Below are 18,747 nucleotides of genomic sequence, written 5' to 3'. Positions count from 1 at the left end.
GACTCTCTGCTTAATAATAGTTCCTTCAAAAAAGACGCTCTGCAGACTCATCACCTTCACGGAGAATTAAAGAAGCTGTAAACAATAACTTTAAAAACAGCATAGATGGGGCTGTTATGATCTCAGCTTGTTACTGACACTCAGCGTGCACGCATGCAAAGTTGCCTCAGTCGTGTCCGTCTCTTTTGCGACTCTAAGGACTATAGCTTACCAGGTTCCTCTTCCACGGGATTTCCCAGGCAAGAATACTGGAGTGAGTTGACATGCCCTTCTTCAGGGGATCCTCCCGACCCAGGGTTCTAGCTCACATCTCGCAAGTCTCCTGCATAGGCAGGCAGGTTATTTACCACTAGCACCACCTGGTCAGCCCAATAGTCTTTAAATAAAAAGTTGGACTAAAGAGACTAAATGCATAAACAGGTAGATCAAACCCTGGCTCTTCCTTCTTGCTCTTACCCAGTCCTCTGAGCTGGTGGGGCAGCCTCAAGCAGTGGAGGGAAGTAGCCTTCAAAGCTCGAGGATTCCCCAGGCTGCCTGATACGACAGGAGTAGAAGCTGACCCCTTCTCTCTGGCTGTTTCTCAGGCCAAGGGTGACAGAGGCCACGCGGCTCTCAATCTGACCTGTCCTATGCTGTAGGTACTAGGCACATATGGCTATGCACACATCAATTAATTTTAAATAAGATTTAAAATTCAGTTCCTCATCTCAAGAACACAGCGGCCACACATGGCCAGTGGCCACCCTAGTGGTCAGAGCAGACACAGAACACTTCCATCATCTTAGAGAGTTGTACTGGACAAAGCTGCTTTAATACCGGCACACTGTAGAAGAAATGCAGGTGTGCTGACCACTGGGGGGAAGTCTTTCACAAGAGAAGGAACAGGATTCCCAGGGTGATATCATTTCCACATTTGGTGCAACTACTGAAATCAGGAAGTATCCACGGGAAACTGCGCAACACCCAGTGTCTTTAAAATCCTATTTCTACATTAGTGAGTCTTAAGATATGATTACAGGACCTTTTCAAGTACTTAATAAGTATAACCCTCAATTTGGTTAATTTTCCTCTTCCATTGGATGTTCTTACTTACTAGCATAGGGAAGTTTTTGGACAGAGGAAAAAGCATAATCTGGGTGAAATTATTTTCCATATTGTAAGAGAAGAGTAGTGACTGCAACGATAATATGAATTTTTGCATTAAAATATTACAAAATACATGAGGTGGAATAAATTCCAAGATATTAGCATTTGGAGTCGCAAAGAGCTGGACACAACTCAACAACTGCACAACAGCCCACAACCCCTCTGTTCTACCTGAGAGAGAACCAGGGTCAACCCTCAGGTGCTTTGTCTCCCAGCTTCAATCAGGAATCAGGCACTGTGCCTGGCTCTGGAGGGTAAAAATGACCCAGAGAGCAGATGCCAACCTCACTATCAACCCAGGGAATGGGAAGTACAACAATAGGCTGCCCTAGAAAGGCGTCCAGCAGGGAAGGGGCATGAGCCTGGATGAAGTCTTAACACCATGTGCAAAACTCATTTTTAAATGCCATATTTAAATAACACAAATATTATGGTGCTAGAAGATTTCAGTATGTTTTACTCTAAAAACAGCCCAGACTGTGGAATATTGGTGTACTGCACTTAGCATTACCATCACTGGGGGGAAAGTGGCATTCACATTTCTTGTTCCTATAATTTGAATACGATCAGAAATTTCAAGAGATTTCTTCTGACATCTAGAGCATCACACATTTGTTTCAAATATTATTCATCTTTTTTAAGGAACTCTGATATTTGACTTGACGTGTGTTCCTCTTGATCTTCCACCTCAGTATCCAGACATTTACTCAATCACTTATTTATTCATCTATTATTTTTTCCTTTGTTCATTTACACAAATGTTTTCCTTTCAACAAAAACATAGCAAGCATCTGCTGTATGTAAGGCACTAAGTACAGAGCTGTGGTGGATTCAAAGATGCATCAAAAGCCTCTCCAACTAGCAGGCTAGGAAAGACTAGACCTTCTGTTCATCTGGTCATCTTCCCAAGCCCTGTTTACAGGGAGAATCGCCATGTGCTGAGATCTATGTTAGGATCTGATCAACTTTCTTGTAAGATTTTGCAATCATAAAGGAGAAACAAACAATTAACCTTATAAAGGCGGTGCATGACTACACAATGATTGCTAAGGGAAGTATAGGCAAAGAAAGTGCTTGGGGGTTTAGAAACAGGGGTGCCCGCTTCCCACCAGGAGAACAGTGTCACTCCCTGAAAGAGGCGCCTTTTGAACTGGATCTAAGAGCTGGAGGCGCACAGGCTGAAAAGACAGGTCACAGGGGTTAACGGGGAACCTAAATGTTGACTGGTCTAGAAACTTACTACCCGAATACCATCCCAACTAACAGTGGAATGCAGACTCCAGCACCTGCCTTTATTAATGAAGGGCAGTCACTTTATCCATACTTGTAAATACCTAAGAACTTCTGTCTATTACATCTACTCCGTGATTGGTGCTCCACATCCCAGGAAATAATTATATCATCAGTTATAATGCCAAGCAGCCACCAACACCAGAATTCACTTGCATTCCAACTTGGTTCTTCTCCTTTCCTTAAATGTTTACCTGATAGTTCAATTCATCTTCAGAGTGATAGATCTTTTACAAAAGCCCCAGGAAGTGAAGGAAAGGATTCGTTCTCAACAGGTAGAAATTTGTAATGCAGGTGGTAAGAAGAACCCTGGACTTGAAGCCAGAAGACAACTTATGCCTGCTCTGTCATTTAGCAGCTGGTGACGCTGGGCAAAGCATACACATGCTCTAACCCTCGCTTTCTTATCCTTCCATAAAATGGAAGAAGACAAATCATGTGTGCCTTCACTCATCTATAAAATACTGGGGAAATAGCAGCTATTACTACATTTAGATAAGAGTTTGGAACAGTTACTGTTAATTCATCATCTGCCAAAAATAAATCTAGAATAACTTTTTCTTTGTGAATAATGCCTTTTTCCTCAACAAAATACTAATTTTCTTTCTAATTTAAAGCTACTCATTCTTAAAAAAAAAAAAAAATTTATAATCCACATTGATGTGAGTTCTTCCTGCTCTTTTTTATTTTCTTTCTAAGCTTTTGTTTGTTGTTTAATTTAGGAAAAGCACAAAGGACTTATTTTCTGATTTAAATTTTGAAACTTATCTTTTTATTTCCTACTGTGTGCTTAAATTCATATTTCTTGTCAGGGAGGATATACACGCAGTACCAGGCATGGGCTCAGACCTCAAAGATATTACAATCTGACTAGTTACTTAAGGTCCTTATGATTGATTAGATTTTTCATCAGAAATGTGCACTTTATCCCCCCAACCTCCATGGGAAGAGTGTGCTTCCCTACCCCTCAACTTTGGGTGGGCCAAGTAAACATCTTTATCCAAAAGGAGACACAGGCTGGAGCTTAAAATGTGCTTGTGCGGTGGGGCTTGCCTCCTTGTACTCCTGCCATCATCTGGAGAAAACACTGTCCCAGTTAGCCCCTTGGTCCAAGTCAGGCCAGACCCAGATTCGCAGGACGAAGCAGAGCCAATCCAGTCAGCCTGCAGATCCAGGAGAATAAGTGACATAATATAATTCACACAAACTGGTAACCCAAGGCACACAAATTGCAGAATCCAGCATTCCACACACTGGGATTGTCCCTGCCTCCCTTGGTAACTGTACCTGTTGATAACACCATAATCTTACTGTATTATTCATGAGAAGAAGTGTAAAGAAGGGCCCTACCTGAAGAATGTTATTTTACTTTTCTGTCATTGAAAGCAATGATTTACTCCAGCTTTGGCCAAAATAAAGCACAACTATGAACAAAAGCTAAAACTGGCCCAGACTACAAGTTGTGCTCTGCAGTGGAAGTTTCTGGAACTCAAGCAATTATTTTTCCTTTCAGTGCATCCTTCCTTTTCTTTAAATATAATTTGTTACTTTGGAATAACTTTAGACTTACAAAAAGCTGCAAAAATAGTATAAATGATTCCTATAATCCCTTCTCACAGCTTCCTCTAATGCTATCATTTATTTGGATTTCACCAGTTTTTCTCCTAATGGCCTTTCTCTGTTCCAGAATCCAACAAAGACTCCCACAATCCTTTGTCTCCTTAGTCCCTTCAAATTCATGAAAGTTCTTTAGTCTTCCTTGGCAATCATGTCCTTGACACTCTTAAAGATTACTGGGCAGTTATTTTTCATAATGGGTTTGTTTGTCTGATGTTTTTTCATCACTGGAGTGAGGTTATGCATTTTTAGTAAGAATACGGTGATGGTGTTTCCTTCTCAGTGTAGCATGGGGGGCCGGGCAGGGGAGGAACTGTCTTATTACTAGTGATAGTAACCTTAACCTTGATCACTTGGTTAAGAGTGTATCTGATGGGTTTCACCACTGTAAAGTTACTATTTCTCCTTTACAGTTAATAAATATATTGAGAAAGATACTTTGAAGTTGTACAAATATCTGTTTCTCTTCAAACCTTCAGTGCTGATTTCAGCGTCCATTGGTAGATCTTGTTGCAACAACTGCTGTGGCACGTGCTGAACAGCAGATCACACCTGGAATTAGAGGGAAGCAGCTAATGAACCACCCCTTCACTTTCAAATCTCTATTTAACCAGTAATGAGATTTGAACTAAGTGTGCAAAGGGGTAAAAAAGGTCCAGTTCCTGAAACGAAGGTGCCTCCGGCATAATTTCTGGGCTGCTTTGCAGAGTCAACTAAACAGCAGCTGACAGATCTTGCTTAGAAGGCAAAGAGAACAACTGGGACTGCACCCAAGTCCCATGCTAACCAAGGGGAACAAAGCCATGACACAGACGAGAAAACTGCAGTACTATGTTCAACACAACCAGGGGCTCAACTTGTTCAGCTGGCTACCTTGTTTTCCATTTGTAATTATAGTCACAAAGAGACAGCCTCCTCGCGTGCGACCCTACAGCAGAGCCCCAGACAACATCCTCATTTTCAATAACTCTTCCCCTTTATCTCACTCTGCCTGATGCCTAATAAGCTGATTGCTATTTACTTTGGACCAACAGCTAATCTGTTAATGATTGATTTTAAATTTTTACGGTCATTTGTCTCTGGCAGGACCTGAGACTGCAAAAGGCAGTCCTTTCCTACCTGATGAATTGGCTTTTTCTTTAAGGAAAAAAAAAAGAAAGAAAAAAGAGGAAAAAGATTTAAGTCAAAAGTCTTCATAGTTGCGTTCTGCTGACAAACAACTGACATTCAGTGAGAAATTTCAATGCAAAAAAAAAGAAAAGAAATGTTAACTCTTCCTCTAAAATTCATCTGCTTTTGAAATAGTCAGCAAATAATAAAAGTGGACATTTTGCTAATGGTGGCATGGGGTAAAGACCTTCTTCCATACGAAGTAAATTGTAATTGTACCATAAATTTGCAGAGACTGAGATTCTTAATTAACCAAATTGATGCTCATTGTCCAACTGGGATGGGATATCTAAACTAATGTCTTTACTGTCCTTTAAAACGATCTAAATTGCACACCATAGGATATGCATATTTTTTGCAGAAAAGTAAATTTTACTTTCAGTGAAAAAAAGAAAAGTCTATTGAATAGACAATGGTTAAACTTGTATCACACAGCAGTGCTCTGCAATTTAATCACTGCTTCTAAAAATGAAACCATAGATAACTACAGTGTTCTAAAAAGTAGAGGGAACACCAGGCATGAAAACACTGAGTGCATTTATAAACATCGCTTCTTCCACAAAGTCAAGCTTGCCTCAGAGATGCCATCTCTAATTTTGTAAATGAACACAACCCCATGGCTAGTATTCCCATCAAATATTTATTAAAACGCACCCCAAGACCTCTCATCTCAAAATGGAATTAAACTCATCCAAGTGTCTCTGAAAGATGTGAGTGATTTCAAATGTGAACCAGCATTTCCAAGAAGTGAAAAGGAAGGACACTGGTTCGAAATGATGTTTGGGTACCTGTAAGTGGTAGCAGGTCTTCCTGGAGGGCCAGTGTTATAAATTAGCAGATTCGACATTTTACAGAGCCTCTAAACGGAAAGGCTCAACTGTGTGAAGGATAAAAGCCCTGATCTTATTAATATTTTAGATCCTGCAAGACAGTGAGGCTCCATCTGCTGTCAGCACTACGTGAGAAAGAACGGAGGCAGAAGGGGGACAGAAACCGCGGCCTCCCAAATGGTCTACTGACCTTCCTGAGAGGCAGATATCATGTGACAGCGTTTGCCTATCTCAGCAGACATGCTGGAAAACAGGAGAAAGTGTTAAATATAACCAGGTGGACAGTGATGAATTGACATACTGAAAAAATCGAACGCTTCAGTAATCAGCCTAAGGATCTGATATCAACAACATTTTTCAGTTTTGTCCAAATTCATTGAAAGGTGTACTTTAGCAAGTTCACTTCTCATTGGTAAGACCTTTCATCTTTATGCTGCTTTTCTGATTGGATTCTGTGTCATCATCAGTTTGGGTGGCTCCGCACACAGGAAGCAGACAGACTGTTCACTTGTGAGAGAAGGAGGCCTGGGATAAGCACAGATATAAATGGGTTTTACTCCAACATTAATTAAAGAACTATTAAATATCTATCACAGTGGTTATTTAGAAAGAATTATTAGAGCCATGGTATATGAAAATGCATCAGGTACTGTGTTCTAACAGCACAGTAGACCTGAAACATTAACATATTGCCTTCTATTTTGCAGTAGGAAGCTTCTATAATTCTAATTATAGAACTCTAATTAATGTCTACATGGCTTCAGATAACTCCATTAAATCATTGGAATATTTATATTATCCAAAGACAATCTCTATCCATTAGAATAAACAAATCCTTTAAAATAACTTTTAAAAATGCTACTGATAAGCTTTTCTTTTTATGAGACACATAAGTCATATCATTTACTTTAAGGTTTATTCATCTCTGTAGCAGTATTCCAAAAAATTCTTTACCTCTAAAACACTTTTTATCCCTGGTACAGATGGATGTAACAAGACTGTCAGCTGAGGTCCTTCCCTCCTTTGAGTGTGAGTGATAGTTGCTCAGTCATGCCTGACTCTTTGCAACCCCATGGACTATAGCCTGCCAGGCTCCTCTGTTTATGGAATTCTCCAGGCAAGATTACCGGAGTGGGTTGCCATTTCCTTCTCCAGGGGATCTTCCCGACCCAGGGATCCTGCATTGCAGGAGAGTCTTTACCATCTGAGCCACCAGGGAAGCCTACTATTAATCTCCTTTGAGACTGAAATAAAAACTTACCCAAGTCTCCAACCCTAATCTTGTGGCAAGTTCAATATTCTTCCCTAGATTTCTGAGAATTCCCAAGAGTTTGTGTTCTCATAGTCACTTCTCTCTCCCCAGTGACTTCTTTCGGGTGAGTTCTTGATCTCACTGTCTCTCATCTTTTATAGCTGCCCATACCAACCAAGATTTTGAAGGTAGTCCCTTTTACTTAATTTGGGCCAAAACACCACTCCAGTAAAGTATCTATGTGGAGGAGACTTTGTTTCCTTAAAAGTCTCTCATCAGGTCCCATCATTTGCCGCCACCTCGCGTTCTGCCTTACTTCATCTGTCTCTTCTCTTCTTTCTCCTTTGCTTGCCCCCATTCCCAAATTCCTGTAAACTTATTCCACAGAGCAATTTGCTATCTCTTAGCCTAGCTCCAGACTGTTCAGACTATCTCCTGGGGACCTTATCTTCATAGCCAAATACTTCTATTAAGGTGGCAGACAGTCTCCTCCCTAAAAGGAATTCCTGGCTGGCTCTTAAAATAACAGCATTTTCCTCCAAGCTGCTCATATATTACAAGAGATATGTGACTCATTCCTGCAAACATTCAGGAAAAGAAACACAAAGGACAACTAACTTTGTGATAAGCGCCATAGGAAAGCATCTACAACAGAAGGCCTACAGCAGACAGCAAGATAAGATCAGAACCTGGAGGCAGCTATAACTTGGGAGGCAGGATTCTGAGGCCATCCTGGTTTCAAATTCACCCTGGAAAGGACCAATAAAAGGGTTGATTCATAGATAGCCAGAGGGCGAGGGCCGTGTTGAGCTGGAAATGAGCTTCTAGCCCAATGTCTTCCTAAGACTCTGAGCTCCTGGCTTTTCCCAGATATTTTAGTGTTGGAACACCACAAATAGTGTTGTATGTGACTAACTTCCTATTGCAGACTAAGCCCGAACTTAAGATGAGACAATTCCCTGCTGCATGGATGGGTAGAAAGAATTCCAGGAACTGACCAGAAGTCAAATTCTTTCCCTTTACCAGCTTGAATACACAAGATAAAGCATCTTTCCACTACCTGTAAGTGTCAAGCCGATCAGAACTATATGGAGATCATTCAACCTGTGACTCACAAACCCACATTAGATCAACAGCCTTAACGGGATGTTGAAATACCAGATCCAAGAACTCAAATTGAGAGGATGACTTGATTCATTAGCAAATTCAGACACATCCTAACCCCTTTAAGACAATTTAAGCAGAGGAATTTTACCTTAAAATGTTCAAACAGGTTTCTATTCAATGCATTTTTTACTTGCTCTCATAACAAAGAAATTATGACTTCTAAACAGATAATAAAAGTAAGTCAACTAGGTTCAAACCTAAACAAAATTTTCATTAGTTCAGTGCTGTAAGTGTATATTCAATGTCTACTGTGTTTAACTCAGTAGACTTGCCTCAGTGGGAGGCAAGTGTGAATGCCCATCAGTATACACTGGCATAAAATCATTGCAGATTGCTTGTAGGTGGTGGGGAGGGAATTGAGTAATTTTATCAAAATTTGTTTCAACTCATAGAAACATTTACCCATATTATAATATGCTGGATAAAATTTGCCCATGCACTGAGAAGTTGCATCTCAAGGTCTGTGAAAGAAAATGTCTTGTAATTCATCCAACATTGTCCTTTACATCGTAATAATATTATTCACCCCATGCTTATTGAATTAATATATTTGATATGTGAAAATAAATAGCAAGGGCTTCCCAGATAGCTCAGTGGTAAAGAATCTGTCTGCCTATGCAGGAGACGCAGGAGACGTGGATTCAATCCCTGAGTTGGGAAGCAAGCCTGCAGAAGGAAACAGCAACCCACTCCAGTATTCATGCCTGAAAAAAACCCCACAGACAGAGGAGCCTGTTGGGTTACAATTCACTGGATCTCAAAGAGTCAGACACGACTGAGCAACTGAGCACACACACAATAAATTACAAACATTTTCATTCCTACTGAAAGCCAGGCACCATTATAAAGCTTTATATATGCTAACTCAAATCTACATTACAACAACATTATAGGATAAGGACTATCATTTTTCCCTCTTTACAACAGGGGAAACTGAGGCATGGAGAGACAGTATAATCATCCAAAATCCCACAGATAACAAGTCACCAAACTAGGATTTGAACACAGGCAATCTGGCTGCCCAGGCTTTCTACACTTGACTTGTAGCCCTCTCCAGCTTCCACCGAATGTGGGTCCACAACTGATCCTCAGCAACTCCACAGTAGCAGCACCAGAAGCAAGAGCTGACTTCTTGTGATCTGATTACCAGTAAATACTTGAGGGCGGAGGACCCAAGAAAACCCCAATAATCCAACCTAACTGCAGGGAGGGCAATAGCCGAATTAAGGGAATTTGCATTACAGAATATTTTAGAATGTATTGGTTTGATTAATTCCAAATGCATATAGTGCTCTTAACCACAAGCCATTAAATGATTCACGTCTAGGTTCCAGTTCAGTTGCTCAGTCATGTCTGACTCTTCACAACCCCAAGGACTGCAGCACGCCAGGCCTCGCTGTCTATCACCAACTCCTGAAGTTTACCCAAACTCACATCCATTGAGTTGGTGATGCCATCCAACCATCTCATCCTCTGTCATCCCCTTCTCCTTCTGCCTTCAATCTTTCCCAGCATCAGGGTCTCTTCAAATGAGTCAGCTCTTCAAATCAGGTAGCCAAAGTATTGGAGTTTCAGCTTTAGCATCAGTCCTACCAATGAACACTCAGAACTGGTCTCCTTTAGGATGGACTGGTTGGATCTCCTTGCAGTCCAAGGGACTCTCAAGAGTCTTCTCCAACACCACAGTTCAAAAGCATCAATTCTTCGGCTCTAGAGCTTTCTTCAGAGTCCAACTCTCACATCCATACATGACCACTGGAAAAACCATAGCCTTGACTAGATGGACCTTCATTGGCAAAGTAATATCTCTGCTTTTTAATATGCTGTCTAGGTTGGTCATAACTTTCCTTCCAAGGAGGAAGCATCTTTTAATTTCATGGCTGTGGTCACCATCTGCAGGGATTTTGGAGCCCCCCCAAAAAATAAAGTCTGACACTGTTTCCACTGTTTCCCCATCTATTTCCCATGAAGTGATGGAACCAGACGCCATGATCTTCGTTTTCTGAATGTTCAGTTTTAAGCCAACTTTTTCACTCTCCTCTTTCACTTTCATCAAGAGGCTCTTCAGTTCTTCTTCACTTTCTGCCATAAGGGTGGTGTCATCTGCATATCTGAGGTTATTGATATTCCTCCCAGCAATCTTGATTCCAGCTTGTGCTTCCTCCAGCCCAACGTTTCTCATGGTGTACTCTGCATATAAGTTAAATAAGCAGGGTGACAATATACAGCCTTGACGAACTCCTTTCCCCATCTGGAACCAGTCTGTTGTTCCATGTCCAGTTCTAACTGTTGCTTCCTGACCTGCATACAGGTTTCTCAAGAGGCAGGTCAGGTGGTCTGGTATTCCCATCTCTTTCAGAATTTTCCACAGTTTATTGTGATCCACACAGTCAAAGGCTTTGGCATAGCCAATAAAGCAGAAATAGATGTTTTTCTGGAACACTCTTGCTTTTTCCATGATCCAGTGAATGTTGGCAATTTGATCTCTGGTTCCTCTGCCTTTTCTAAAACCAGCTTGAACATCTGGAAGGTCACGGTTCACATATTGCTGAAGCCTGGCTTGGAGAATTTTGAGCATTACTTTGCTAGCGTGTGAGATGAGTACAATTGTGCGGTAGTTTGAGCATTCTTTAGCATTGCCATTCTTTGGGATTGGAATGTTCCAAGGACCTGCTTAAATAAGCAAATAAATACTATTTGTATATGAGGTTTTATATGCCAAAGTACTAAAAATAATTTTTTAAGATTTTTTTTCTTTTGATGTGGACCATTTTTAAAGTCTTTATTGAATTTGTTACAGTATTGCTTTTATTGCTTATGTTCTGGTTTTTTGGCTGTGAGGCATGTGGGATCTTAGCTTTCCAACTAGGTGTCAAAACTTTGTATTGGAAGGCAAAGTCTTAACCATTAGACCCCCAAGGAAGTCCCCTAAAAATAATTTGTTAACACATTCCAAGGAGTATATTACTTGGACTATTTGATTTCTTTGTGAACCATTTCTCCCATGAAAATACCAGAGTAAATACTAGCCTGAGCTAGTGCACACTTTGAATTAATGGAGGATGCATTAGTGAGGACATACTGCCACAGTTACAGCAGGTCTGCATGTCTAACATAGTCTGTGAGACATTGCAACACTGTGAAATGTGTCTTGCTCTACTTCATCTTACATTGGGCACCCCCTTTGTCACAGCCACTTGGCAATCCTGAATATATCTGTATTTGAATCAGGCAGCTGGGTGGGCTACACTCCTCCAACTCTCAACATGCAATTCTCTCTTCAATTCTTAGTGCCAACCCTTAATTTGCATATGACATTAAACACTTAGTTGGTCATGCACTTGTTTGATTAATTTTTGCTTAATCATTCTTTTTTTCCTAAGACTCCAAGGAGGAGGTAAATCCAACACAGCTGACTGCCTGCTGTTCTTCCTTTTTTGGGAAAGGCAAGAATCTGTTCAGTTACCTACCCCTCCCACATATTCTGTTGTTGTTGTTGTTGTTGTTCAGTGGCTTCAGTCGTATCCGACTCTGCAACCCCACGGATGGTAGCCTGCCAGGCTCCTCTGTCCATGTGGTGTTCCACGCATGAATACTGAGTGGGTTGCCACTTCCTTCTCCAGGGGATCTTCCCTGACCAGGCAGCAAACTCCTGCATTGGCAGGTGGGTTCTTCCACTGAGCCACCAGGGAAGCCCCGAGATAACTCAGGACAAATCCTAACTGAGCCCTGTGTGCTAGTGTGTGTCAGTGAGCAAATGTCAGCTGAAGGGTTTTCAGCAAAAGTCAGCTGGAGGGTTTCTGAGTTTCTGAATGCAAACTTATACAAGGATCAGAGAGGCTCTCCCCATTTCTATTGGATGTTACTTTGTCTAGATGTGATGTCTGGCACCATGGCAGCCATTTATGACCATGAGATAAGCTAGGGTGAAAATGATAGAGCAGAAAAATGAGAAGGACCTGGGCCAGGCACGTGTTAGTGAGCAATTAAATTAACCAGCCACAGAACTTCTCTCCTTATAAACCTCTAGTTGTAGGAAATAACAGATATCCTCACCAGTTTAGTGAACACTTTCTGTTGCCCAGAGCTGAAAGCATCCTAAAAGAGATAGCAGGAAATGTGACTGTATAATTCACTTTAATTAATTTGTTCAACACATATTAATTGAGCATTCACTATCCCTAGGCATTGTTCTAGAACTTGGGCATGAGCAATAAATAAAACAGATAAATCCCTGCCCTTATGAACATACATTCTAATGAGGAATTCACTTTGTGAAATGCCTTATATGCTCATCACAGCCCAAAGTGAGAAGAGAAAAGGTATCCAATCCTGGAAGGATGAGAGGAAAGTTGCATTTATTGTGCATCAGGACACTTAATCAAAGGCTATTCCATTCAGTCACTATGGCTGCATGGTAAGCTTGGTGCTATGGCCCCATTTTACAGAAGAAGATGTTGGGGCTCAGAGATCATATGTGGAAGAGCCAGGATAAGAATCCAGATCTTCAACACCAACTCTGACACTTTTTCAGCCCTCCTGCTACATCAAGGCTAAAGGATGTCCAGTGGTTCAAGAACTAGAGATCAACCAGATCCTGGTGTCCAAACAGATGGACACATCATGGAGACATATCTCTACCTGGTACCAACACAGGGCTATTGTGTGCCCCGTAAGGACTGTAAACAGGACAAGGCAGTAAAATTCAGAACAATCCCAAACATGGATGTCTGGCAACTGTGAGATAAACATTCAGAGTTTTTGATGAGTTGGTGACAGTGCAGGAAGGAATAGAGACGAGCTCTCTGAAGGGTCTGTGATTTCCTGGCCTGTCAGCTCTGATCCAGACTGCCCTGCAAGGGATGTGGCACCACCCTCTGTAGATGATAAACACAAAGAGCTCGGTGATCACAGATAAGCTGACAAAAAGAGGGCAGTCAGAGGATGGGTGCTGTTTCACTTGAGAGCTGCCTGTTTTGCTATAATTATGCATAAAGGAATCCTTCCATAAATTTCTGTCCGGGATGCTATTTAATGACAAAATGATGGAGGCTTTCATTTATTGAGCATCTGATACATGCCAGGCAGTGTGCTAAGTCCTTTCTCTGTAGGATCATATTATGAAGTTAATTCTACCAATAATTTTGTTTTTACAGATGAGGAAACCAGGGCACAAAGCATTTTCATCATTTATCAAACATCTCAGAAAATAAGGGGCAGAGATGAGATGTGAACCCAGTCTGTCTTTTAACTACTGGTCCATACTCCCTGTGTTGAGGATTTATAGAACTTCAAGGCCCTGTGTGCTTACATCCTCCACTCCGACTTAGGATAGCTTACCCAAAGTGAAAGACTAGGTTGCTTGATTGCTTTGTTTTGTCCAATCTGCCATGGGCTGATAGAGAGTTCTACCATGTCTATATAGAACAGTTCCACCACATATGACTTATAACCCAACCTGCTCTATGTCCTATAAGACCATCGTCTTGACTACTTGGATGGTGTGGCAATGTCAAATCACTATGAAGGTTTTCATTCTGAACATTTCCTGTCAGTCTCCATACTGTCTCATTGTGGACCAGCAGCAAATAGTTCAAGACAGGCACTGGTCCACAGACCATGCTTTGCCCAGCACTGACCCAGGACACTTAACAGGCAGCCCCTAATCCTGAAAAGGCAAGAGGGTCAGTTGACAACGATGAGTGTTTATATGTACAGGAACATCTTAGAGAAGGAAAGTCCAACATTTAAAGATCCAAATGAAAAAGGGGGGGAAAGAAGCAAAGACATTTATAAAAAGGTAGTTCACAGACCTAAAAGCATCCTTCATTATTATAAACTGCTAAGATGTATTTTGGAGAAGGCGATGGCACCCCACTCCAGTACTCTTGCCTGGAAAATCCCATGGACAGAGGAGCCTGGTGGGCTGCAGTCCATGGGGTCGCTAAGAGTCGGACACGACTGAGCAACTTCACTTTCACTTTTCCCTTTCATGCATTGGAGAAGGAAATGGCAACCCACTCCAGTGTTCTTGCCTGGAGAATCCCAGGGACGGGGGAGCCTGGTGGGCTGCCGTCTATGGGGTCGCACAGAGTCGGACACGACTGAAGCAACACAGCAGCAGCAGCAGCAGCAGCAACATGTATTTGTTGAACAGTAGAACAGAAAAATAATTCTGATAAAGCCATTCATTGGAAAAGCACACAGTCATTGGAGGGGTAGATCTAATATTAAATAGAAAACAAGATTAACATTCAAAATTACCTACCTAATGTGATCCCATCTCCAACACATCCAAATCTGCTATCAAGAAAGGAGTGTGTAAAATATCCTGTCCTTAATTGCAATTTGGTAAATATTTTAGCTACTGACTAGTATCACTTTTTTCATTAGCATACATATTCATATCTCCTAATTTTAAGAAAGTTGTTATAGGGGAGTTCCCTGGTCACCTAGTGGTTAAAATTCTGGGCTTTCACTGCCGTAGCCCGGGGAACTGGTAGGGGAACTGAGATCGCACAGCAACAAGGCAGGGCCAAGAAAACAAAACAGAAAGCTGTTACAAATTCATACTCAACTAAGGTATAAATGACTGATAACTCCTAATATTTCCCAGGGAGCATTTGCCTTTTAATGGGAGATCGATTCACAAAGAGTCAGACACGACTGAGCGACTGATCTGATCTGATAGTTAGCTGAAAAGAATTAATGCAGTAGGTAAGTTGCAATCAGGTAACAGATGAGGTTGGCTGGAACCCCTGATATTACACGGCCCATGCCTCACAAGCTTGTCCCAGCTCTTCTTCCAAATGAAAAGAATAAGGGTGCTGGCTGACACCAACAAACCATGAGGCCAAAAATACAGTTGGCTGCCTGGTTCACTCACTTAGGAGGCACATATGTGGAGGCTTTTGAATTATTTAGGATTTAAAACTCACCTACTTCCAAAAAGAATTTGAAAACACTGATGAAAGTTAAAAACAGATTACAAACAGTTTACGATACCCAAAAGACAGATAGAAAGATATTAGTAGAGTGGAGCAACAAATTCATTTACATTTTCCTTCCAGGACACAGCATTATTTTTTTACTCAACAAAAATTTGTTGATTGTATCTTCCATAGCACCTTCCCCAGCAGGTGTTCCAAATGAACAGATTTAATCAAAGCACATCAACTTCAAGGCTTAGCTATTTCTTCCTAAGGAAACATGTCTAAATCGATATATAAATTAAGGGTATTTGTTAAATTTCAAGCAAACAGCATATTTTGTTCACTGTTTTATTTTCCCACTAAACCATCGAGAGCATCTCAGGCCTGAAGCACAATTATGCACATTGTGTGTTATCACTTTATAATGGATTTAGAACCCAACAGACTCTCTTTTCCCTCACCTCACCACCAGATGATATCCACATAGGTCGAATCTGGTGTCAAGCAAATTAAAAGTGTTATTTTATTATCCAAAGTAATTGTTTAAGTATTAAAAGGCCATTATGCTGAATTGGCTGTGTTGGTGATTATGCCATTAAGAATGTGGGGCTAACTATCGGTTGAGCTGAATGCCCATGTTCGTGAAAGCTTTCTTTAGGCTCTCCTATATGTGGCAAATCATTCTTAACTGGGTACTCCAAATGGTCTTTGTACCTCAGATGTATTTTTCTAAGCCATTAACACATTGAAGCCCATCCCCAAACTCCCCAAGCAACCATTAATTAACAGTGTAAGACGAAAGAGCCAGGCCTCCCATTGTGATGTAGCTGGAACTAAACCTTTCAGCAGTGATGGTGTTCAGAACCAGTCACTGGATGAGGTCTCTTATTCACAGCAAATATTTCTATCATGAGAAGAAGGAGACTGGGGAGGAAGGCTATTAAAACAGTGCTTTTATTCAGAGCACTTTTTAAACATCTGGGGGGGGGGAGTACAAATATGTTTTTGAAAGATTCAAGGAATCTCAACCTTGTGAGGAATTTTGAAATGAACTCCTTAGCCTGACCCTCAAACAGCTCCCATATCTGAGGACCCAGTAGGTGCTAAGCCCTACATTAGGTGTTTCAAGTATTATCTCTGATGCTTACCAATTCCTGCAAGGTTTCTGTTTTATAGATGAGGAAAAGAAGCTTAAAGAGACTCTTTCCAAAGTGTCATGGCAATCTAGAAGATAAAAAAACAAAGATCCATACAGGTCAGTCTCCAAAACATAGGTTTCTATTGCACACTGACCCCCTAAAACAGCAATCTAGCTCCAAGCTTATATCCTATGCCAGAGGGTAGCTTGTTCAAGCACATATCTAAGAACCATATGGTTAATCATAAAACCAACAAAACCCTGTAAAGTATCCAGAAATAAACTTTACAGGAAACAGGCAAAATCTGTTTGAGATACACACACACACACACATACATACAGAGGGACATGCAAACAAAGGCTTGAACAATTGGGAAATCATGTCTCATTCATTCTCTTCTAAGACTCAGAATTGTGAAGAAGCCAATTCTCCCCCCACCCCCAATTAATTTATAAATTAAATGTGATTTTAATGAAAATCCCAACAGGATCTTTCTTGAAACTTTGAAAAATAATTGTAAAGTTCATCTGGAAGAATAAACATTCAAGAATAGCTAGGGAAATTCTAGAAATGAATATTGAGACATTAAAAAGTATGGTCCTGGCACAAAGATGCAGAGTGATCAAATGAAATGACCATGATAGAGCCCAGAAAGTATATGGGCATTTAGTACATAATAAAAGTGGCATTTTCTATCAGTGGTAATAAAATCAATTATTCAAGAAATAATCTCAAAAAACTAGCTAGCCATTTGGAAAAAAAAAAAACCAGAGCTGGATCCTAGCCTCTTTATACTGACTTGAATTCCAGAGGGATCAACAATTTAAATGTAAAAATTAATACTATAAAGCAATAGAGGGAAAAAGAAGATTCTTATTATCTGGGGAAAATGGCAGTCTTTCTTATCATGAGTCAGAGGCCAGAAATGAAAAGGAGAAAACCTGATAAATTTTATTTTGTAAAAAAAAAAATGTAAAATCTCTATAATTTACAAAAAGGCAAATAACAAAACTATTTGCAACAAATACAGTTTTTAGAGTTAATATCACTTATCTAAAAAGTATATAAAATACTCTTTTCTGGAACTTCCCTGTGGTCCAGTGGTTAAGACACTGTGCTTTCAATGCAGGTTTGATCCTTGCTTGGGGAATTAAAATCCCACATACTGAGCTGTGCAGCAATAAAAAATGTCTTTAATTTAAAGATAAATACTCATTTCCTTATATTTTCCACATTGCTTGATATTTTTACAATTAGCATACACCATTTTTCTTTTTTTTTTTTTACTTTTAATTTAATTTTATTTAACTTTACAATATTGTATTGGTTTTGCCATATATCAAAATGAATCTGCCACAGGTATACATGTGTTCCCCATCCTGAACCCACCTCCCTCCTCCCTCCCCATACCATCCCTCTGGGTCGTCCCAGTGCACCAGCCCCAAGCATCTAGTATCGTGCATCAAAGAAAATAATAAAGCTATTTTTATTTTTAAAAGAAGTATTTGCTTAACCATGCCTATTTCCTCCAGCATATAGCTTCCAATATTTAAAGGAACCAAAAACTTGAGTAACCAGTGAACTTTAGATCATACCTTTGCAACCCTAACCACAGAGGGTCTCAAAGCTGAATGCCCTTAAGAATCACTTGGGATAGTTTTATTACTGATATCAGGGTTAGAGGACTTTGCTTTTAAAGTTTAACGAGCATTTTGATGTGTCACATCTGCTAACCTCACTATGAAAACTACAGCAGCATATACAATCACAGAACATTTTATCCTGCAAAAAAGTACACTGAGACTATCTCCACATTACCAGGAGATGCAGAAATATCTAGTGCTTCTTCAAGCAGCTACATTGCCCACTGAAGAACTGCTTTCTGTCTTGTAGCTTTGGTGGCCTCTTAAGACCTGACATTAGAATCTTGGTGCCAGAAGAAATTTACTATCTAGGTTTATCCTCAAGATGGCTTACATTTTAGGCCAGGAAAAAATTCTCTGCAGCTCTGTGATGTGAAGTAATGGGAGGTCTGTCTTCCCCAGTTAAATGACTCCTACAGGAATTCAATCTTCTGCACGCAATCTGAATTTCATTTGCTGGAGATGTCACATATGTTTTCTTAAAAACAAACAAACAAACAAACACTTTTGCTTCTTTATCGGAACTTTCCTGCTTCATCCTGATGATCTGATTTTTTCATA

General features: G+C 40.4%; 1 long non-coding RNA gene across 5 annotated transcripts in view; it reads right to left on the bottom strand.

The window, feature by feature from the left end:
• The window catches only part of LOC113891387, a 34,533-nt gene that overhangs the window by 7,151 nt on the left and 8,635 nt on the right, over positions 1–18,747 (bottom strand). For 2 of the 5 annotated variants that reach the window (XR_003510743.1, XR_003510744.1), the window contains exons 2-5: positions 16,553–16,628; positions 6,244–6,578; positions 4,527–4,605; positions 363–3,599 (exon numbers count right to left, since the gene is read on the bottom strand). This is a non-coding gene — a long non-coding RNA (uncharacterized LOC113891387). Of the gene's footprint in view, positions 1–362; positions 3,600–4,526; positions 4,606–6,243; positions 6,579–16,552; positions 16,629–18,520; positions 18,662–18,747 lie in introns of those variants that run through there. The other 3 variants (XR_003510745.1, XR_003510746.1, XR_003510747.1) reach the window with 3 other exon arrangements.

This window comes from Bos indicus x Bos taurus, chromosome 4 (genome assembly GCF_003369695.1).
Source record: "Bos indicus x Bos taurus breed Angus x Brahman F1 hybrid chromosome 4, Bos_hybrid_MaternalHap_v2.0, whole genome shotgun sequence".
Classification (NCBI taxonomy): domain Eukaryota; kingdom Metazoa; phylum Chordata; class Mammalia; order Artiodactyla; family Bovidae; genus Bos; species Bos indicus x Bos taurus.
Note: the sequence above shows the minus strand (reverse complement) of the source record. Positions and strands in the feature narration are given on the sequence as shown.